The sequence below is a fragment of the Schistocerca nitens genome, chromosome 4 (genome assembly GCF_023898315.1).
Source record: "Schistocerca nitens isolate TAMUIC-IGC-003100 chromosome 4, iqSchNite1.1, whole genome shotgun sequence".
Classification (NCBI taxonomy): domain Eukaryota; kingdom Metazoa; phylum Arthropoda; class Insecta; order Orthoptera; family Acrididae; genus Schistocerca; species Schistocerca nitens.
In genome coordinates this window covers 650317584-650341643 of record NC_064617.1, presented here as the reverse complement: position 1 = coordinate 650341643, position 24060 = coordinate 650317584, and the positions used below count along the sequence as shown (strand labels likewise).

General features: G+C 43.0%; 1 protein-coding gene and 1 pseudogene across 1 annotated transcript in view; both read left to right on the top strand.

The window, feature by feature from the left end:
• LOC126252484 (octopamine receptor beta-1R-like) overlaps window positions 1-24060 on the top strand; it is a 401200-nt gene that overhangs the window by 54058 nt on the left and 323082 nt on the right. The window lies entirely within an intron of this gene.
• LOC126254869 (5S ribosomal RNA) lies at window positions 2444-2561 on the top strand (annotated as a pseudogene).

Below are 24060 nucleotides of genomic sequence, written 5' to 3'. Positions count from 1 at the left end.
CTTCTCAACAACAGATTCGGTGACCGATGGATTGGTAGAGGCGTGCCAATTCCATGGCCTCCACGCTCTCCTGACATCAACCCTCTTGACTTTCATTTATGGGGGCATTTGAAAGCTCTTGTCTACGCAACTCCGGTACCAAACGTAGAGACTCTTCGTGCTTGTATTGTGGACGGCTGTGATACAATACGCCATTCTACAGGGCTGCATCAGCGTTTCGGGGATTCATTGCGACGGAGGATGGATGCATGTATCCTCGCAAACGGAGGACATTTTGAACATTTCCTGTAACAAAGTGTTTGAAGTCAAGCTGGTACGTTCTGTTGCTGTGTGTTTCCATTCCATGATTAATGTGATTTGAGCAGAAGTAATAAAATGAGCTCTAACATGGAAAGTGTTTCCGGACACATGTCCACATAACATACTTTCTTTCTTTGTGTGTGAGGAATGTTTCCTGAAAGTTTGGCCTTACCTTCTTGTAACACCATATATATATATATATATATATATATATATATATATATATATATATATATATATATATATATATATATATATATATATCACGTGATTCAGAGCTTAGTGAAATATGTTTCGAAATTTATCGGTCCCGGTTTCAATTTCAGACGACCAGCTAAATTATCAGTGTGATGTAATCATATCGATAGCTGAATAGCGAATATAGAAGCAGTGACATTGACCCGCAAATTGCCGACGCAGTGTTTCGAAGAAAAGTTTTCTGCGTGCTATGAGCCTTTTTTTTTTTTCAAAAAAAATTATATTAACGATGCTTGCAAGACCATTCTGGATTCAGAACGACTTTTAGAAATGCGATACATCGAACGATTTTATAACTAGATCGAAGGTGCCTGAACACTCGATGCACACTGTCCATACGGCAAGTCATCAAGGCCTATTATCACTGGTTGAGGGAGGGAGTGGGGAGTAGGGTTAGAAGGAAGGCAGTTCAGCGAGGGACGTGGTGCGGCGGAAGCAGATCGAGTAACGGGCGGAGGCGTAACAGCTATCGCGGAGGCAGACGCGAGTCCGTATCCGTCACGGCCGCCCCACGCCGGCATCGATCGCCTTGGCGGACGCAGCCAGCAGGCAGGCAGGCAGGCACCTGTGGCTCGCCTCAGCGCGTGCCGGCCGCGAGCAGGGAGGCACGCGAAGCCTTGGGCCGGACCGACAGCGGGAGCCAAGTCTATGACCCACTAACCGACATCTGCGCCTCTGCTGTTAAGCCATAGGCTGTTCACGGAGCTAATTTCAATGTAATATCAAACGCTGGTTACATGGAATGCATACAACACTGTCGCTCGAAAGCTGCCTTTAAAAACATCCGAAGAAAATCATTTTTATAGTTGTCAGTTTCACACGTACAACTCTATTCTTGATCGGTTTCGGTTTTTATTAGGTGTATGAGAAAAGTAATGAGGCCGGTTTTTTATGTACCAAAGTACTTCTTTTCAAACAACAACATCGTCACCTTCGAAGTAGTTCACTTCGGCAACCACACAACGGCGACGTTGTTTCTAGTTACGGTAGCAGCGCTGGAAGGCTTCAATTGGTAGGGCCTTTAACACGTCGGTCAGATTCTTTTGAATGTTCTCCAGAGCCCCAAAATGACATCTCGAGACATTTTTCAATTTCTGGAACAAAACAGTAACAAGAACTCACAAGAGAAGTCCCCAGGGGTGGGATCGAGTTTTAGAAACCAACTATACGATGATGCAGGTTATGGTCCCAGGTATCACGCCAAGCGTCCATTCAGCTTGGTTGGCCCTCGTTTGCGACTAATCGATGAAAAAAGTTTCGTAACTTCGAGTGACCTTCTAGAGCGTTACAATTGCCTACTAAAGGACGGTGCTGTGGTAATATAGTGGTTAGCATACGAAACTGACATCCTTATGATGGAGGTTCAAATCACAGCAGGTTTTTTAGAATTCTTTTTATTTGTAAATTCTTACTGAAGTGACTGAAAATTATTTTTATTCACTTATTTAATTCAAATGTAGCTTTTTTTAAAAAAACTCCTACCGCTTTCTGCGACATTTTAATCATCGTATTGGCCTTTACACTTACTCCTGTTCTTACTTCATACCTTTCTTCTTCATTTGGAATCCTCGTGCGTGTGATTTTAATGATTGTTTTTGTATTAATTTCGATTTAAATTCTTCTGTATGATCGTCTTACATGTTCTTCCATGTTATTGCATTCATTATTTCTATTCTTCATTTTGCTCATTTATTTATAATCCCTTCTGTAGTTTATATTGGTCCTTAGTGGAACAAGAATTTCTATTTTCAATGTTTGTGCGAGGATTACCATACAAAAAGTACATTTTCTACATAAGGAAAATCACATTTTTGACACCACTGAACAGCCAACATAAATAAATTAATTCGTCCTTCGTTTTTTAACTGATGTGTAGATGTTGTTAGGCAACGGCCTGGCCACAGTGGTTACATCGGTTCCCGTGAGATCACCGAAGTTAAGCGCTGTCGGGCGTGGTCGGCACTTGGATGGGTGACCATCCGGGCCGCCATGCGCTGTTGCCGTTTTTCGGGGTACACTAACGCTCGTCATGCCATTTGAGGAGCCACTTGACCGAATAGTAGCGGCTTCGGTCAAGAATACCATCATGACGACCGGGAGAGCGGTGTGCTGAACCCACGCCCTACTGTCCGCATCCTCCCCTGAGGATGACACGGCGGTCGGATGGCCCGATGGGCCATTTGTGGCCTGTAGACGGAGTGGTAGATATTGTTAGAGATGAATAAAAACAACTAAAATCATGTGAACAAAGATCCCAAATGGAAACAGAATGATACTTTACTTTACTTTACTTTACACGTGGCTAAGGCCTTATCGACCATACACCTGCTCTACGAGCCTCTTCCAATTATTTCTATCCAGGGAAATTGTTGTCCAATCAGAGTTGATGCCCATCCTAGCTGCATCTTCCCGGATATTCTCCATCCACCTAATTCGAGGTCTTCCTCTTCTTCTCTTTCCTTCGAATTTCTTAGTGGATGCTATTTTGGGTAGTCTGTTCTCCGGCATCCTTGCTACATGACCAGCCCAGTTCAGTCTTCTCTTCTTTAACATTTCCACAATGGTACTATGTTTGTACAACTCCCGTAGTTCTTCATTTTTCCTTATCCTCCACTCCATGACATTTTCATCGAAGATTGGTTCAAATATTTTTCTTAGTATTTTTCTTTCAAATATCAACAGTTTTTCTTCATCTTTTTTCCTGAATGTAATAGCTTCACATCCATATAATGCTACTGGTACAATAGTTGACTGATAAAAACGGATTTTGAATTCAGTACTAAGTGATCTCATCCATAAAATTTTGATACAGCTGTAAAAAGTTCTATTAGCTGCTGCTAGACGGGCGTCTATTTCTATTTCTGCTCTATTGTCTCTGCTAAAAAGACTACCTAAGTACTTGAAAGTGAGACCATTTACGGTCAGTGGTGTATTCTTTTGGAGTTTTTTACTTATGACTAGATATTCTGTTTTTTCTTCATTCACATGAAGTCCAGCTTTCTCAGCTATTTTGTAATAATTTTGCATCATCCTGACTAATTCAGCTTTTGAAGTGCTTATTAAGGCTACATCATCTGCATAAGCAAGTCTAGTAATGTTCTGTCCCTGCAGTTGGATCCCTTGTGGATTAGTTTTGGTGAATTCTCTATCAATCTTCTCTAAGATAATATTAAATAGAATAGGTGAGATGGCATCCCCTTGTCTCAGTCCAGTGTACACCTTAAAATTTTCAGTCTCTCCTGCAGGTGTCTTAACTTTGCGTATGGTTTCTTCCAAACACATTTTAACTAATTTGATTAATTTTAATTGTATTTCAAATTCTTTCATGGTGTTTAAGAGTGTCTGTCGGTGTATGCTATCATAGGCCTTCTTGAAGTCTATAAATAGAATATGGATATCTACATTAAATTCCCATGCCTTCTCATTTATTTGTCTCAATGTGAATAAGTGATCCAAAGTGGATCTGTTAGTGCGGAAACCACATTGATAGTCCCCAATTAGTTCTTCGGTTATGGGAATCAGTCTGTGTAGTATATACATCGACAAAATTTTATACGTGACATCGAGTAGGGCAATTCCTCTGTAGTTATCACAGACAAGGGGATCATTCTTCTTAAAGATGGGGCATATAATTGCAGTTTTCCAATCGGCCGGTATGTTTTCTGTCTCCCAAATTGTTTCAATTAAGGAATGTAGTTCTATTTCCAATTGTGGTCCTCCATTTTTTAAAAGCTCAGCATATACCTGGTCTTCCCCACAGGCCTTGTTGTTCTTTAATTTCTTTATTGTTTGTCTTATTTCATTTACTGATGGTGTGTTGACTTGTATATCAACTGTATCTGGTTCTTCAAATGTAAAGTAATATTGTGGATCATTGCAGTTGAGCAGTTGTGTAAAGTATGTCTTCCATGTTTCTTGTATGTCATTCTTGTTTGTAAGTATTTTCCCATTATGGTCCTTTATAAACTGTTCCCTTTTAGTGAATTTTCCCAAGGACTTTTTTATATTCTGGTACATCTGCCTTGCTCTGTGATGCTTGAAATCATCCTCCGCTTCTCTTACCATGTTGTTGTAGTGTTTTCTCTTCTCTTGTCTTAGAGTTCGTTGTGTTTCCTTGCGGATTTTATAGTATCTCTCCTTTAGTGTAATATTGTCCATGTCTTGTAACCATGCCTTCCTCGCATTTTGCCTCTCCAGTACTCTTTCTTGGCACTTTATATTAAACCAGATTTTGTTAGTTCGTTTTCTTTTACCTATAGTTTTGAAACTACATCTTGAATACTGTTTCTGAGGTGCCTCCATCTACTTTCCACGTCTTGCTGGTCACTATGTGTCAGTCTAGATTCCGATAGGTTAATTTCTATTTCTTTCCTAAAGTTTTCTTTTATTTTTTATTCTGCCAGATTTTCTACATCGTACCTTTTAATTTCAACCCTATTTGTACTTTGTTTCTTTTTTAGCTTTATTTTCATTTGAGCTATGATTAACATATGGTCTGTCTCACAATCTGCTCCCCTAAAAGTTCTAACGTCTTTAATACTGTTTTGAAATCGTCTTTGGATGGCGACATGGTGAATCTGGTTCACTACTTTTCCATCTGGTGATATCCATGTCCCTAAATGAATGCGTTTGTGTTGGAATTTTGTGCTGCTTAATGTGAGACCATTTGCCATTGCAAAGTTTATGAGTCGCACACCATTCTCTGAACTTTCATCATGTAAGCTGTAATTCCCAATGGTTGGTTTGTAGATTTCTTCTTTTCCTACTTTGGCATTAAAGTCTCCTAACACTATTGTTACGTTATGTCTACTTATTGAATTATATGTCTGTTCCAGTTGACTATAAAATTCTTCTTTCACGTCATCTTCCTTATCTTCTGTGGGTGCATGAACATTTATAAATGTAATATCAAACCACTGAGCCTGAACTGTAATGTGTGATATTCGGTTATTAATTGATTTGAATTCCTTTATTGTGTCAATTGCTGTTTTATGAATGTAAAAGCCCGTTCCAAATTCATGGCGCTGACCGCAGTCTCCATACATTATTGTCCCGTCTCCTATTTTCATTGATCCCGTTCCCTGCCATCTTATTTCTTGGAGCGCTACCAGTTGTACCTTGTATTTTCCTAGTTCGTTTATTAGTATTTGTGCGTTTCCTGGGCGGTATAGACTTCTGACATTCCACGAACCAAAAGAGAAATCCTTGTAACTTTGCCAATTTCTGTTCCAGTAAATTCTGTCCTGTTTTCGAGGCATACCTTGAGTGTCCTGACCGGCCATTGTTTTACATGAGTGGGTTGGTAGCCCTCTGCACAACCCCCAACCTGGAGGACCAGGAGTCTTGATTTTGGGGTACTCTACCCCTAGGGATTTGCCTTCACCATGGCTTAACGAGTCTTCCCTACCCGTGCTAGTTTTGGTTCACCCCGGGTATTTTATTTCCCCGGTACCCCCCCATATCTGGAGAGCATTCCCCAATCCGCCACCCGGGGAGGCGCCCGATGGGGGACTAGCAACCCCACACGGGAAACAGAATGATAGGATCAAAAAATTATGATTACAACGACGTGACAAAAGATTAGACATTCTAAAAAGTTACATTTAAACCAATTTTTTGAAGAAAAGTATTTAAACGTAAATTTTGAAGCACCTAACTAGATATGAACCTCAACCTCTTCAACGTCAGTCCCGTATTCTAACCATACGCTACAGCCATATTAAACCCTAATCAGCATTTTTAAAGCCCTAGAATATCAAAAAAATTTTGAATTTTTTCGTTATTGTTTGCAAACGAGGATGAATGTCTGCAGGACGAGATACTTGGGACACTAACCTACTTCACCGTACAGATGTCGTACCTGCCACTGGAGATGTATCCTTGTCAGATCAAGTGAATAGGGGACTATGGAATTTCAGGACTAGCTTTTGAAGTCAAAAATTCCGTGATGGAAGTGGGCGTGTGACACGGGGCGTTATTATGACGCAACATTCAATTGTCTGCAATGGCCGATCTCATTCGATTCACCCTTATCGCGAAATTTTCCAAGCCATTTTTGTAACACATTTGGTTGGCAATTTGTCCTGGATGTACAATTTCAATATACACGGTACCCCTACTGTAAAAAGCGAATCAGTATTGTTTTGGTCTTTGATTTGTTCATTCGTGTTTTTTTTTTCGGTCGATGAGACATCTCAGTACACCACTCCACACGTTGCCGCCTTCTGTCAGGATCGTTGTGAAAAATCCTAAGGATTCATCACTTGTGAACACACTATTGAAACGTTTCCGCTCAAGAAGATCAACGCCGACCTTTCTTTGATTGTCTTTCTGATCAGTTGTGAAAGTTTCCGATACCATTTTGGCACAAAATCTTTCGTGAGTGCAAAATTACAGTGAAAATTTGAGGTACGGAGGAATTGTTTAAATTTAATAGGTCACCTATCATTCTTATTGATAAACGCCGATCTGATCTCACAAGAGGACGTACACATTCAAAGTTTTAGTCAGTTTTTGAAGTTGATGACCTCTCTGAGCGAGATTCATCTTCAACGTCTTCTCGGCCTTCCAAAAATGATTTCTGGCAGCGAAAGCTTGCGCTCTTTGTAAGTACTCTTCCCCGTAGATCTGTTACAACTTCTTGAAGGTCGTACTTGCATATTCCCCAAAATTAATAGAAAACCTGACGGCATAGCTAACTCCGCTGCTCCTTTTTCGTAACACACAACAGAAACACAACTTCACTGGTGCAGTTCTCAAAAGTCACGTGATGGCTGTACGGAACGGAAACTCGGACTGAGAATCTGGAAGGGATGAACACACAGGTCTACCTTAGTACAAAAGTAGATCACTTGCAGTGACGTCAGTCTTGTTACTTTTCTCACGCACCTTGTATACCATCAGCATTGTAAGATTAAACAACAAAAACGAAAAACATATGTCGTGTACACAGACTAAAATAGAGAAGTGTAGTTATGTACATCAAAATGGTAGTGAGTTCTTACAAAGCAGTACATCGGACAGAGCAAAGCCGAATATCGTTCATAAATGAGTCATCAGCATACCACAGGGGTGTATAAAATACATCTAACTTCACTAATGCCTGGAATCCCGCAAGTGATATAAGATCCGTCATCAAAAATGTTACCATGGACACCGTTAACCCAACGTCACCAAAGCGTACAATATCAGAGATCAAAATAATTGAAGATCTGTAATTCAATCATTGTAGGAAGTCAGAGAGTACAATTAATACAAGAACAGTTTAATGTTGGTTAAATGTCGTGGATACTATCAACAAACTACATAGCATAAAGAGAACTGGCAGAACTAGCCTTGATGACGCTACCTGGTAACATATGGCAATTCATTTAATCGTACACTGAACTGACAAAACTAATGCACATTTACAGATCGCTGTAGTATCGCATGCACAAGGTATAAAAGGGCAGTGCATTGCTGGAGCTGTCATGTGTACCGAAGTGAGTCACTTGAAAAGATTTCAAGCGTGATGGTGGCCGCACGGCGGGAATTAACAGACCTTAAACGTGGAATTGTATTTGGAACTAGACGCATGGAACGTTCCATTTCGGAAATCGCCAGGGAATTCAATTCATATTTCGAGAGCCACTGTTTCAGGAGTGTACAGTGAACATAAGATTCCCAGCATTACCTCTCATCATAGAAAACATGCTGGCCGACGGCCTTCACGTAACGATCAAGAGCACCGGCATTTGCGTAGAGTTGTCAGTGCTAAGAGACATGCAACACTGCATGAAATTATCGCAGAAATCAATGTGCGACCTACGACAAACATATCCGTTAGGACAGTGCACCGAACTTTGGCGTTCATGCGCTACGGCAGCAGACGACCATACGAGTGCCTTTGCTAACAGCACATCTCCTACTACCCCTCTCCTACACAAAGTACAAAGTGGTGGGGGAGCACCACTTAACAAATGGCGATGGGTAAAAAGCCAGTGCCCGATACGCAACCTAGCGAGAATGTTCTCATCACGGCGAGAGGGCCGAGAGGGGTCGTCCAAGCATCTGCGAGAGGCCTAATAGCACGGAGCTTGTTCCCATGAAGTGAGGAGCAGTGGTGACACCACCTGGTGACAGACAGCAATATAGTGATCATCGGAGGTAATGTAAGAACTAGAGGACTGCAATCTTGGCAGCAGCGTCAGCGGCCTCGTTTCCTGTCAGACCGACGTGACGAACACAAACATCACAGTGGCTCTTCCACCGCGATCGGCGGCATCTTTTACACTCTGTGACTCTGTGGTGGCGCTTCCCACATAGGCGTGCTACTTCAAGGTCCAGCGATTGGGCGACGCCAGACACTGTGTCTTCTCCTAGCGATCGCTGCTGAACTCTTCATTGCCAACTTCTGTGGCTGAATAGGTTGCTTCCTTTGTCGTGGACGATGATACCACGTACAGAACATGAGGAAGCGCGAATATGAACACCAACATGAGTACTGAGTAATTAAAAATGAATAAATCTGAGTTGATGAGCAGAACGACGTATTTCGCGAACGTGAATAAATTAATACACAAGTCTCGACAGCGAGAGTCGAGGGGTGATTATCGGATTAGTCGATAAGCCGATAAGCAGGCACTACGATCCGCAGTTCACATGGAAATACACTCCTGGAAATTGAAATAAGAACACCGTGAATTCATTGTCCCAGGAAGGGGAAACTTTATTGACACATTCCTGGGGTCAGATACATCACATGATCACACTGACAGAACCACAGGCACATAGACACAGGCAACAGAGCATGCACAATGTCGGCACTAGTACAGCGTATATCCACCTTTCGCAGCAATGCAGGCTGCTATTCTCCCATGGAGACGATCGTAGAGATGCTGGATGTAGTCCTGTGGAACGGCTTGCCATGCCATTTCCACCTGGCGCCTCAGTTGGACCAGCGTTCGTACCGAACGTGCAGACCGCGTGAGACGACGCTTCATCCAGTCCCAAACATGCTCAATGGGGGACAGATCCGGAGATCTTGCTGGCCAGGGTAGTTGACTTACACCTTCTAGGGCACGTTGGGTGGCACGGGATACATGCGGACGTGCATTGTCCTGTTGGAACAGCAAGTTCCCTTGCCGGTCTAGGAATGGTAGAACGATGGGTTCGATGACGGTTTGGATGTACCGTGCACTATTCAGTGTCCCCTCGACGATCACCAGTGGTGTACGGCCGGTGTAGGAGATCGCTCCCCACACCATGATGCCGGGTGTTGGCCCTGTGTGCCTCGGTCGTATGCAGTCCTGATTGTGGCGCTCACCTGCACGGCGCCAAACACGCATACGACCATCATTGGCACCAAGGCAGAAGCGACTCTCATCGCTGAAGACGACACGTCTCCATTCGTCCCTCCATTCACGCCTGTCGCGACACCACTGGAGGCGGTCTGCACGATGTTGCGGCGTGAGCGGAAGACGGCCTAACGGTGTGCGGGACCGTAGCCCAGCTTCATGGAGACGGTTGCGAATGGTCCTCGCCGATACCCCGGGAGCAAAAGTGTCCCTAATTTGCTGGGAAGTGGCGGTGCGGTCCCCTACGGCACTGCGTAGGATCCTACGGTCTTGGCGTGCATCCGTGCGTCGCTGCGGTCCGGTCCCAGGTCGACGGGCACGTGCACCTTCCGCCGACCACTGGCGACAACATCGATGTACTGTGGAGACCTCACGCCCCACGTGTTGAGCAATTCGGCGGTACGTCCACCCGGCCTCCCGCATGCCCACTATACGCCCTCGCTCAAAGTCCGTCAACTGCACATACGGTTCACGTCCACGCTGTCGCGGCATGCTACCAGTGTTAAAGACTGCGATGGAGCTCCGTATGCCACGGCAAACTGGCTGACACTGACGGCGGCGGTGCACAAATGCTGCGCAGCTAGCGCCATTCGACGGCCAACACCGCGGTTCCTGGTGTGTCCGCTGTGCCGTGCGTGTGATCATTGCTTGTACAGCCCTCTCGCAGTGTCCGGAGCAAGTATGGTGGGTCTGACACACCGGTGTCAATGTGTTCTTTTTTCCATTTCCAGGAGTGTATAATGAGGTAACATTGAATCCGCTGTATGTAGTTACCATGCAACCTAAAAATCGATCGCAAAGTGTTCGTGGGAGAATTACACTTCCCAAGGATCCTTCCAGAGTATCTCAGCCTGTTACCCGATTTTCAAATAATTTGTTGTATGTCGCTATTCCATTTTAGGTCGCTTCGGGGGAATACTTCTTCATGTCTTGCAGTGATTATGCTTTCCATTGATTAATCACTAATTGTGTAATCTTACCGTAGTGGATTTCGTCGCCTATTTATGCACAATACTTTGCATTTATTTACATTGAAGACTATTCCCCGCACTAGGCAACCTCCCTGAAATTCTGGGGCTGCTATACCATCTTGTAACGCTCGACAACATAAGCTTTATGAAGCTTCCGACATTATCCACTACGTCATGTACACATATGTACTGTAATCCGTGACGTTCCTAGAGCACTTCTTCGAGCTACTCCTAAAATTACTTTTACATCGATCATGTTCCGTTAACAGCGATGTGTTAAGTTCAATTAGCGCCATAGTCGTGTACACAATTACAAATCCGGACCGATGTTCGGTGGACGAAAGAGTGGAACTGTATCAGTCACCTTCGAGAAATCAAGGAACACGGCATCAATGCCAATGTGAAGAGTATATCAAGGAATTACAACTTCAAAGATACTGTTTCTGGCGTGAAGGGAGTAAATGCCCATAATACATTGCAGTATATTATTATTAAGTATACCCTTTATTAGCAGATTACGCTGCGTTTGATATCGTAACACTAGAACACTAAAGGGGGCAAATGCTAAATTGCTACTAAACCATCGTAAAGTTTCCTACTCCACATTTTATTCAAAGGAAGTCATAATGTACAGTTATGCATGAGGTATTTACAATTATTAGATCACCGGTGGTGCGTTCATGCCAAATTAAGTACATAAAGCCCTGTTTCATACCCATACTGCAGTCGTAAATTTTGTGAGGACAGTAATTTAGGATTAAAGACATTTGTACACCACACTGTTTTTCTGTACTTCTTAGTAAATCGCGAAAATAACGATGTCGATGGTTTTAGGTTTCGCTTAAATCCATTGTCATTGTGCTACTGGGTGGTTGTAATTGAGTGCAAGTAACTCAGAGAGGTTCAGTGTGGGCTGTAATTATCGTATGGCAGTAAAAATCTGGTAGACATTGTAATGCTTTGATGCGGAATCGGTTTACGCTGAAAAGAATTAGTTCCAATTTTGGCTACCAAATGTAAATCAGGCGCTGTACAGCTTATAGCCAGCGTCTCTGGAGATCATACTGAACAAACTGTGTAAGCGGCGATTAATAATAACGTCAACAAAATGGTTCAAATGGCTCTGAGAACTAAGTGACTTATCTTCTGAGGTCATCAGTCGCCTAGAACTTAGAACTAAATAAACCTAACTAACCTAAGGACATCACACACATCCATGCCCGAGGCAGGTTTCGAACCTGCGACCGTAGCGGTCGCGTGGTTCCAGACTGTAGCACCTAGAACCGCACGGCCACTCCGGCCGGCATAACGTCAACACTATGCCTTGTTTGACCGTTTTCCAGTGCCAAGGGACATTAGATCTTAGTACACCGTAGACCTTAGTACCTGACATAAAGTTGAATTTGACACCTGTTCTCGTTTCTGAGGAAAAGGTGACTTAACATTTGGACAGACAGACAGGCAGGCAGGCAGACGGACAACAAAGCGAGGGGTACCGGAGGCACGGAAACCTAAAACGAAGGAGGAGGTATAGTACATAAATATCTGGACAGCGTGAAAATAGATCCACTTCTTTATCGTTGCTGTAGTCTGACGTGTCTGAATCCTGCAAAGCATTACTGGTACCCCTACAATAGTAGAACGTATGGTCCGTTTGTGGAACACTGGCAACACACTGAAATAACGCATCCACAATTTTGCCAAATGCCCCTTAACCGATCTGACATCATAAATTTTTCGTGGCGCAGATCAAACGAATTGTGGAATAAAATTACGATACGCTCAACCGAATGATATACAAACCTGTTCGCATGCATCTCCGTAGATAATGCAGTGAACGAGTCGGTTTGTATAATTAGCTGCTTGCGATTAGTCTCAACCTCTTCAGGTATAAGATTCTTTCCTTTCCTCATAGTTCGGAAAGAACAACGTTGCCCCAAACGTCAACGATCTCTGGATATATAAAGATAGTAGAAGTTTTAGGATACGGTCTGTAACGCAGGTTGTAGCTGTTCTTTATACTGCATTTCCATTTATGAAAGTCATGCCAAATGCGTAATGTCTCATCAGCAAAGAAAAGAAAAGTCTGAGGAACTAAGAAACTAATTGAGTATACATATCCAAACCTTCATTTATGATAAAATAACAAATTGTTTAATGAGATGCTACATTTTACCATTTGCCATTACAAATCTTAAGTACACTATAGGGTTTTGAAACATGGAAAAAATCGAGTCCAGTCCACGGAGACTTCCAGCGAGGACTGCCTACACGGCGTCAGAATGTATAATAATACAATTCGTTGTGCGCCATCCTAAAACACATAACTGTTTCGTAACCGAAAACACGATGGCTATGGCCTGTCATGGAATTTACGCCAACAACCTCTTTTGGAATTATATAAAACAAACTTGTTGACGTCATAATAGTATCTAAATCTCAGAATGTTATCCCAGGAGTTGTATTGAGCCAATTAGTTATGTCCTTTTGTGTATTCATTCCCTCAGTTAATGAGGAAAGAAACTCGTGTGTGCAGTTTTATGCTGAGAAAGAACCGAGGACCTGGTCAGACTTCAGAACTACAGCTTTTCATTTCCACAAATTTATATCACGAGGAACAGGAAATTAAGGGAATCGAAGCATTTCAGGCGTGGCGTTAGACACTGATGCGAAAATTAAAAGGTGCTGATAATGAATGGGGAAATTTTTCGAAGAATCTGTGTGGAAAACACTCTACAGTAAAATGAATAGGTAGTTAGAACATCTGTTAAGATGTTAGGAAATAAGTTCCGTCGTGGTAGAAAGAGCCATAGACACTAGAATCTACAGGAAAGAAGAGGTTATAATGTTTTCAGATGTTGGTGTAACCGCTCCTCTGAGATGGAAAGGTTAGCACAGGCTTTGGTGTATTCAAATGTAATTTCTACTACTTATTATGACAGCAGTGTCATAATTGTGGAGAATAAAAATAAACTCCTCCCCGATGCTGGATAGCGTTAATGTGACCCATAACATGAATTCATGAATGATGTTCGCTGTCAGACACAAGAAGAAACTTTCTCAATGTATCTGTAGATATTTACAGCTTTGGTGTATGACGCTAACTGTCTGGACGTAATGCTGCACATTAGTATCTGCAGTCTTTTGTTATAATTGCGCTAATAGTCTGCAAAATGGAATATTTTAATTTGTGGGTGTGATGCTGATCAGCACTTTCCCTCACAACAGGCTTCACACATTTAGGAACTTTTCGCCGATTTTTCTTTCTTTCTCCTGTTAAACTGCGGCGTTCTGCTACAACTGTCGATCGTTTATGTGTTTGTGCCCTGAGATCTTAGTCTTTCTTTTAAACTTTGGGCGTTGGGACTGTTACACCATTTCATATTCCATACTCCCTCCCCCTCTTTATATCATGAGTTTATAATCGGCTACGATTGAAGGTAGCCATATCATGTTAATAACGAAAGCGTCAGCCTCCAGCTATCGCTGTAACATGTACGCCATATAGTCCACTATTACAGGCATTTAACATTCGACTTTCACATTTTAAGAAACCGAACTAGGCAATCAACGGTGTTACGGTTTTGGTGGTAATCGTTTGATTTATGGAGATACGACCGATTACCTGGAGACTGATTTCAAATATTCGCAAGCAAAAACAAGTGCAAACGAACCTCATCGAAGAATGCTATTAAGAGTCGACAGTCGATCACCGTGCTTTCTGTATGTTATACTTGGCAACAACTTTGCTTGTCCTGTTCCAAGATCGTTCAGAGTTTAAAGGAGTCTCATTCTACAAACAAAAATAAAAAATAACGAACAACAATCAGACGTATTTCTGTCACACTCATCTTTTATGACACTTCGATATAGACTGCTGCATTTAGTTTCTAGTTTGACCATGCGCGCACAGCCTAACGACAGTCTTGAAAAGTGAACATGATCTGTTACCTGCCGTTTCTTTCATTAATGCACCATTATATGATTCAGATAATATCGTTGATTTAACACCACAACTAGCTTCTGCTTTCAGAGAGCACCATACTGAAACCTGTCGGTGATGTATCTGATAAGGTAAATTATACCTTGTACCTCGAAATCACCGTCTAAATGTGTTGTATGTGAAAACCTGCACAGAGAAAACTAATTACCGTAGTAACTTTGTCTCTGTCCGAATACGCCTAGGAAGACCCCACGGAATCGACCGACCGCAGTGTCATCCTTAGCCAATAGGAGTCACTGGATGCGGATAAGGAGAAGCATGTGGTCAGCACATCGCTCTCCCCGCCGTTGTCAGTTTTCGTGACCAGAGCCGCTACTTCTCAGTCAAGTAGCTCCTCAATTGGCCTCACATGGGGTGACTGCTCCCTGCTTGTCAACAGAGCTCAGCAGAGCTGGAGGGTCACCCATCCAAGTGATAGCCAAGCCCGAAAACCCTTAACGGACGGAAACCGGTGTTACCACTGCGGCAAGGCCAATGGTACCGTAATGACTACACCGTCAGTAGATTTGATGGAGTTGAAATTATCCAACGGGCATAAGGCGAACTTCATATAAGCTACGTTACAAACATATGATTCTTAGAGATTTTTGAAGCTGTACTTCGCTGTGTAATGATGAGTAACTACATACTTCGTACCAGTGCTGGGTTCCGGTAGTGAATACCATCTGATACCGACCGGCAGCTGTGTTACTGTCAGGCAGTGTCGTCATTTGATTTGGAGAGTCATGGGATAGTCGTTGTTAGCTTTCCAGCCCTTGAAGTCACTCTTCTCTTTGAAGTACTTCCTCAATTGGAATTACGAGGCTGAATGCATTTCATTTCATTCTAATCACCGAAGAGAGTCCTTAGTAGTACCAGATACTGAAGCCGGATCATCCCATGTCCGTCAATCACGATGACCGTTGTTGTTGTTGTGGTCCTCAGTCCTGAGACTGGTTTGATGCAGCTCACCATGCTACTCTATCCTGTGCAAGCTTCTTCATCTCCCAGTACCTACTGCAGCCTACATCCTTCTGAATCTGCTTAGTGTATTCATCTCTTGGTCTCACTCTTCGATTTTTACCCTCCACGCTGCTCTCCAATACTAAATTGGTGATCCCTCGATGTCTCAGAACATGTCCTACCAACCGATCCCTTCTTCTAGTCAAGTTGTGCCACAGACTCCTCTTCTCCCCAATTGTATTCAGTACCTCCTCATGTGATCTACCCATATAATCTTCAGCATTCATCTGTAGCACCACATTTCGAAAGCTTCTATTCTCTTCTTGTCCAAACTATTTATCGTCCACTTTCACTTCCATACATGGCTACACTCCATACAAATACTTTCAGAAACGACTTAACTTCAAACATTGGAGCTGACAAATACTTACTGCTAAATATGTGTTCAGTACGGTTGATGAGTCACTAGCGACGTATTTAGCGCAGAAAATATCGAACAAAAATAATAACAACTTTATTGAAGTAACACATAATCATTAGTCTTCGTCTCTGTGACGTCTTTGCGAGTTGCAGTTTCCTCTAAAATTTATCTAGTGACTGACGAACAAACCTCAGTTCGCTGTTTTGCCGTCTACCACAGCTTTCTAGCATTCAGGATGAATGGTTCATTTCAATAATGACAGCGACATTGCAAATGACGCTACTGCTGCGTATGCATCACCAATTGAAACTTAGTGTTCGTTTTGGCACCTGCTGCTGCATTCACTATATATATCCATTCTTTGCAAAGAAATAGTTCGAGAATGGATTCTCTCGAGTCTCACAGTATATAAGGATCCAATTGGCCTGTCATTTAGACATCAGAAGACGATGACACCATCAGTCGCACTGACACTCTGATCTGCTGGGAAGACACCTTTATGCTAACTTACTAGAGAAGTCATGTAAATCCTTATTGCACAATAAACGGTATTAAACATGCAAAATCTGTTTAGATGGATCTTTCTGTAGTATTCAAATGTCTCGTTAGTACCTAAATTATTGCGAAAAGAGTTTTATACGCGCTAAGGAAACTTAGCGTTAAGGTTTGCTGAGTTTAATTTTAAAGACTCTGGCTGAGGCCATGTTATGTTTCCGTGCGTAAAATACTTTCTCTCCAATATCTCTTCATTCACTCGTATAGCTTGATGCCTTGTCTCAGTGTTTCTTGGCAGTTTTAACTTCCAGTGTCCAGAACAGGCGATGGAGCAACACCTGGAGCCGCTATCAGTGATTTCGTGCACCATTTATCAAATGTGGTGAAATAACAATGCAGAATCACGAGATTCGAAACAGTATACTGGGCATCAAAACTAGAAACTAGAAGACACAAAGAGAACAAAAGTACATAAGTAGAACACAGGACTAAATAATTTCCCAGTTAACATCGACAGTGTACACAAAATGTAACTGTATTTGATTTCAAATTGGTTCGGCGTAAGTGTTCCGGAAGAGATGATAACATGAAACAGTAACCTGTCAAAGCACTTATTGATGACGTCCTCATCTGACATCACGTTGTTACATTTCTAACCTTAGATACCACAGAATCCAGTAAATGAAACTATCGATAAAAGCTATCATTTGACAATATGTGTGGTTCCTGCTTTCTTGTCTATGTTTCAGACTTGTATCTTCCTCTCTCTCTCTCTCTCTCTCTCTCGCTCTCCCTCCCTCTCCCTCCATTCCCTTCCCACCTCTCCCTCACTTACTCTCCCCTACTTCCCTCTCTCTCTCCCTCTCTTTCTCTCTCCCTCCCTGTGTGTGTGTGTGTGTGTGTGTGAGGGGAAGGGATGCGGGCAGCAGCGTGCTTGCACGTTCCTGCGTATGCTCTGCAGAATCGTACTGGTTACGAGAAGGGTATAAAAATGGACATAGTAAATTTTCCTATACCTGGCAAGTATATTTACGTTCCTCTGAAGTGATCATAGCAAAGACCGAAAAGTGCTACTGCAGCAATCGAACGAGGAATTGGACTCGAGAGACAGCGTTATAAGTCACAGTGGCACAGTAATTTTGCCGCGACATGGGAAGGGTATCAGGTATCGCTCTTTTACTACACCTCTGTGCACTGTATAAATGGAAATTTTGCGTGAACGTGTTTCTCGTTGACACGGCTCTATTATGTGGAGCTAGGGCGGCCACGGAATCGCACCTGAGAGCGGTAAAACTCCTCTTATCCTCCTGAGTACTAGTTCATCCATCGTACATAGACCAACTTCTCTTAAACTAACAAAGCCCTAATTCGCTTTTGCTTTTAAACTTTTTTGTGATGAGTTACATATGCACTCTGTACTCAGTGAAATATCCCCTTAGAAAAATTTATAAACGACAGTGCTGTTAAACCTCTTACGTTATTTAATTTTCAAACAGTTGAGCAAAACTGAATGTACTCAGACATTTCTCCCTTTACTTATTCTGATCAACACTAAACTAACACACAATATTTTTTTTAGTGCAATGCAGTCTGACTTTCAATAATCCCTACAAAAGAATGGCCCTGACTAACAATAACCTATATCTTTCATGAATCACTTACCTCACAAAAATCTTCATTACTCAAACTACTGCAATACAGTGAGCGCCAATAAGATTCCAGGTTTGTATCCTGGCAGACATTTCTCCCTTTACTTATTCTGATCAACACTAAACTGACACACAATATTTTTTTTAGTGCAATGCAGTCTGACTTTCAATAATCCCTACAAAAGAATGGCCCTGACTAACAATAACCTATATCTTTCATGAATCACTTACCTCACAAAAATCTTCATTACTCAAACTACTGCAATACAGTGAGCGCCAATAAGATTCCAGGTTTGTATCCTGGCAGGGTCGCCATATGAGATATCACCTTAGAAAAATTTATTAATGACAATGCTGGTAAACCTCCTACGTTATTTGATTTTTAAAACAGCTGAGCAAAACTAAACATACCCAGACATTTCTCTCTTAACCTATTCTGATCAACACTAAACTGACACACAATAGTTTTTTTTAGCGCAACGCAATCTGATTTTCAATAAGCCCTACAAAACAATGGCCCTGACTAATAATAACCTATATCTTTCACGAATCACTTACCTCACAAAAATCTTCATTACTGAAAATACTGCAATACAGTGTGCGCCAATACTGGCAGCTAAATAAAAGATTCTAACTGCTGAAGGCTAAACTACTGATAGGCATAGTTAGCAAATGAAAGATTTTGATGGAGAACAAACAATGTATTTACCTTAATAGTGCTCAAAAGTCATATATATATCAGTTCATGATATCCAGTCTTACAAATTTCCTTTTTCTGAAGGACACATGTCCTGATCGTCCGCTCTCAAAACTCTGCCATCTCTCTTCCCACATCCACCACTGCTGGCGGCTCACCTGCAACTGCACAACGCTACGTGCTGTTCACATCCAACTGCCCAACACTACAATAATGAATATTCCAACAATGCCAACCAGTCACAGATTGCACACAGCACAGTCAGTGATTTTCATACAGAGCGCTACGTGGCGTTGCCAACATAAAAACCTAACCAGCCTACTTACAACAGAGACAGTACGTTCTTTTTAACTCATTGTGTAACTTGAAGTACTTCATATAAATTTTTTGGGTCATGACGTGAAAGCAACTGTTCTTTTACGTTCGAAGTTGTAAATTTCTTTCACGCAAGCTACAGTACCTACCCAAAGGTAACTATTTAACTAACAGGCCACGAAGACCCAACAGTACCGAGCGGCCGCCGTGTCATCCTAAGGCCACAGACGTCACTGGATATGAGTATGGAGGAATATCTGGTTAGAATACCGCTCTCCCGGCCGGATGTCAGTTTACGAGACCGCAATGAGAAAGATAGTGACGGAAAATGAGAAGACGACAGCAGGAAAAGTCACCGCAGAACTGAACCTCGCATTTGTAAATCATGTGGGCACCAACACATGACAATGGCAGTTCCATAACCGTGGAATTGCAAGCTGGAATTCCAAAACCGTTTATAGGTGATAGAAATGCTCGTAACAGGACAAGATGGTGCCGAAACCATATAACGTTGACTATGAAGCAATGGAAAAAAGTAATTTGATTGGATGAGTACTTTTGCATACTCATTGCGACTTCTGGCTGTGTTTCAGTCCCGATAGTAGAACATGGTGGGTTTCGGCGATCATTTGATTGCCATATCGTACTACTCATGTGTCCCTTGTCTACTCTCAAACTGACGGTACTTTCAGGGATCACGGGTCATTTTCGCTGATCTGGTCCATCTGATGGTACAATGTATTTTTTCCAGTGGTGATCTTGTGACCCAAGACAATAGAGGCCACTCCATACAGCTCATATCGTCCCTAACAGCGTTTGTCAGGACGAGGATGCATTATCACATCTTCTTAGGCAACAACAGTGGATGTAAATATTATTGAGCTTCTGCGGTGTACTTTGAAAAGAAGGGTACGTGATCGCTATCGCTCTCCATCATCCTTACCTGAACTTGTCACTATTTTCCAAGAAGAATGTATGGGTATTTACTTCAACACCATGCAGGATCTATATTTATCGATTCCAAGAGAAGTGGAAACTGTTTTGAATGCCAAAACTACATGGCATTAGGCGTGGTTATATGTTGTTTGGCGCTGCACGGAGAGGGGGTTGGAGGGTGCTGTCTGCTGCTTCCTGGTGTGAAGTTAACGCGTTTTTAACAAGTCAGTTTTTTACCTGGTAAGTTTGATCTATGATGTCCTGCTTGTTACGGGTATTTTATTTTGAGAAGGAAGATTCCCCGTCATTTCCGTATCATGAGCTTAATGTTTTGCTGGCGTATATACATCTGAAGATGTGATTTGATATCACGAAACCGGTCGTGCTCCTTTAAATATAAGTTCACATACAGCTGAAAGCAGTTTAATTCTGAAACGGTGATTACTTCAGCCGTGGTTACCCTCAACGAAAAACTGTTTGTAATATTATAGCGTATATCTCGCTGTGGAGTGTAATATTCATTCTAGCTACACTTTTTGTTAAAATATGAGGACTCACAGGACGTCTAGAATCATACACAAGTGTTCACCCTGAAATTAATTTTTGCACACTGAACAAATTACTCTTAAATTCTGCAGTAACATTAATGCAAGGGCTCTTGCCAGTGACATCTGTTTTAATAATAGTGTATGGAGGAATCAAATTACGTATTAAAAAATGGCTCTGAGCACTATGCGACTTAACTTCTGAGGTCATTAGTCGCCTATAACTTAGAACTAATTAAACCTAACTAACCTAAGGACATCACACACATCCATGCCCGAGGCAGGGTTCGAACCTGTGACCGTAGCGGTCGCTCGGCTCAAGACTGTAGCGCCTAGAACAGCACGACCACTCCGGCCGGCAAATTACGTATTAAAGTATGACATGCACTTATCATATATCGTATTCTCATACTGTCATTTTATTGTCTGCTAGCAATATCTAAGCAGATAACGTATAATTTAGAAAAGGAAGCGTTTTCTTTAATCTCCCGACAGTCACTTCTTATACTCGTACTTGTTTGAGACAGTGCTCTCGAGTAACGATTTTTCTGATTCTGCCATCAGGATAGGGAAGCAGTCGTCCTCTACCTCACATGCGCCGATATAGAGCTTATAACGAATTAAAATCGTTATTTAGGACTCTTGGAAGAGAGTTATGAAAAGCCGCTTGCCCTAGAACGAAAATAGCCTGCGCGACTGCATTACTCATTTGTTCAGAGTAATCAATAAGGTAGTTACATCGACCTCGACCTGCGACATGAAACTTGTAGTTTAGTTTCTGCTGGTATACCAGTCGATTTGCGAGAAGAATGCACCTGTATTACGTGGAAGAATTTACATGGTTTCAGATCAGTCTTCACAGTTTACTTACTATTGACGTATTCATTATTTAGGGTTCAATACGGCAGAAATATTCACATCACAGACAGATCTGTCAGATTAAACATTTCATGAATGAGAGAGAATACTACTGTGAAAGAAAGAAAGAAAGAGAGAGAGAAAGGAAGGAATAGATAGATGCAAGAAGATAAGAAGAGAAAGAAACGAAACTCAATTGTAGATGAATATCGATGAGTTAGTGTGATACAGATTTGAGTTTCTACATTTAGGTTTTATTCCAGTAATTTCATAATACGTAGAAAGGTAAAAACAGAGCATTCTGAAACTAAAAGTCGAAAGTCGTTAAAGTACACTCCTGGAAATGGAAAAAAGAACACATTGACACCGGTGTGTCAGACCCACCATACTTGCTCCGGACACTGCGAGACGGCTGTACAAGCAATGATCACACGCACGGCACAGCGGACACACCAGGAACCGCGGTGTTGGCCGTCGAATGGCGCTAGCTGCGCAGCATTTGTGCACCGCCGCCGTCAGTGTCAGCCAGTTTGCCGTGGCATACGGAGCTCCATCGCAGTCTTTAACACTGGTAGCATGCCGCGACAGCGTGGACGTGAACCGTATGTGCAGTTGACGGACTTTGAGCGAGGGCGTATAGTGGGCATGCGGGAGTCCGGGTGGACGTACCGCCGAATTGCTCAACACTTGGGGCGTGAGGTCTCCACAGTACATCGATGTTGTCGCCAGTGGTCGGCGGAAGGTGCACGTGCCCGTCGACCTGGGACCGGACCGCAGCGACGCACGGATGCACGCCAAGACCGTAGGATCCTACGCAGTGCCGTAGGGGACCGCACCGCCACTTCCCAGCAAATTAGGGACACTGTTGCTCCTGGGGTATCGGCGAGGACCATTCGCAACCGTCTCCATGAAGCTGGGCTACGGTCCCGCACACCGTTAGGCCGTCTTCCGCTCACGCCCCAACATCGTGCAGCCCGCCTCCAGTGGTGTCGCGACAGGCGTGAATGGAGGGACGAATGGAGACGTGTCGTCTTCAGCGATGAGAGTCGCTTCTGCCTTGGTGCCAATGATGGTCGTATGCGTGTTTGGCGCCGTGCAGGTGAGCGCCACAATCAGGACTGCATACGACCGAGGCACACAGGGCCAACACCCGGCATCATGGTGTGGGGAGCGATCTCCTACACTGGCCGTACACCACTGGTGATCGTCGAGGGGACACTCAATAGTGCACGGTACATCCAAACCGTCATCGAACCCATCGTTCTACCATTCCTAGACCGGCAAGGGAACTTGCTGTTCCAACAGGACAATGCACGTCCGCATGTATCCCGTGCCACCCAACGTGCTCTAGAAGGTGTACGTCAACTACCCTGGCCAGCAAGATCTCCGGATCTGTCCCCCATTGAGCATGTTTGGGACTGGATGAAGCGTCGTCTCACGCGGTCTGCACGTCCAGCACGAACGCTGGTCCAACTGAGGCGCCAGGTGGAAATGGCATGGCAAGCCCTTCCACAGGACTACATCCAGCATCTCTACGATCGTCTCCATGGGAGAATAGCAGCCTGCATTGCTGCGAAAGGTGGATATACGCTGTACTAGTGCCGACATTGTGCATGCTCTGTTGCCTGTGTCTATGTGCCTGTGGTGGTGGTGGTGGTGGTTAGTGTTTAACGTCCCGTCGACAACGAGGTCATTAGAGACGGAGCTCATGCTCGGGTTAGGGAAGGATTGGGAAGGAAATCGGCCGTGCCCTTTCAAAGGAACCATCCCGGCATTTGCCTGAAGCGATTTAGGGAAATCACGGAAAACCTAAATCAGGATGGCTGGAGACGGGATTGAACCGTCGTCCTCCCGAATGCGAGTGTGCCTGTGGTTCTGTCAGTGTGATCATGTGATGTATCTGACCCCAGGAATGTGTCAATAAAGTTTCCCCTTCCTGGGACAATGAATTCACGGTGTTCTTATTTCAATTTCCAGGAGTGTATAATAGGAAGAAACGGGCACGAGAGTGAATCCTGCGGTTCCTTGTCTGAGTACCTCTAATTCCGATTTCCTACCAGCTTTTGATACACATGTTTTCTATCTTGTATCTAAAATGTGAGCTCTGTATCGGATATGTTGATTATTCCATAGCATTGCTCTTTTTGTTTGGGAATTGCTAGTTAAACAATAAAAACAAGTACCAAAAATACAGTATAACAAATTATCTGTTTGCAATATGGCAAAGGTAATCTGTTCAATGGTCACTTCCACATTAACTGTACACAGAAACTCTCTTAAGTGGCTTTCCTTCATGTTCCTAAATCCTATTGTACACCAACTTCTAAGCATATTT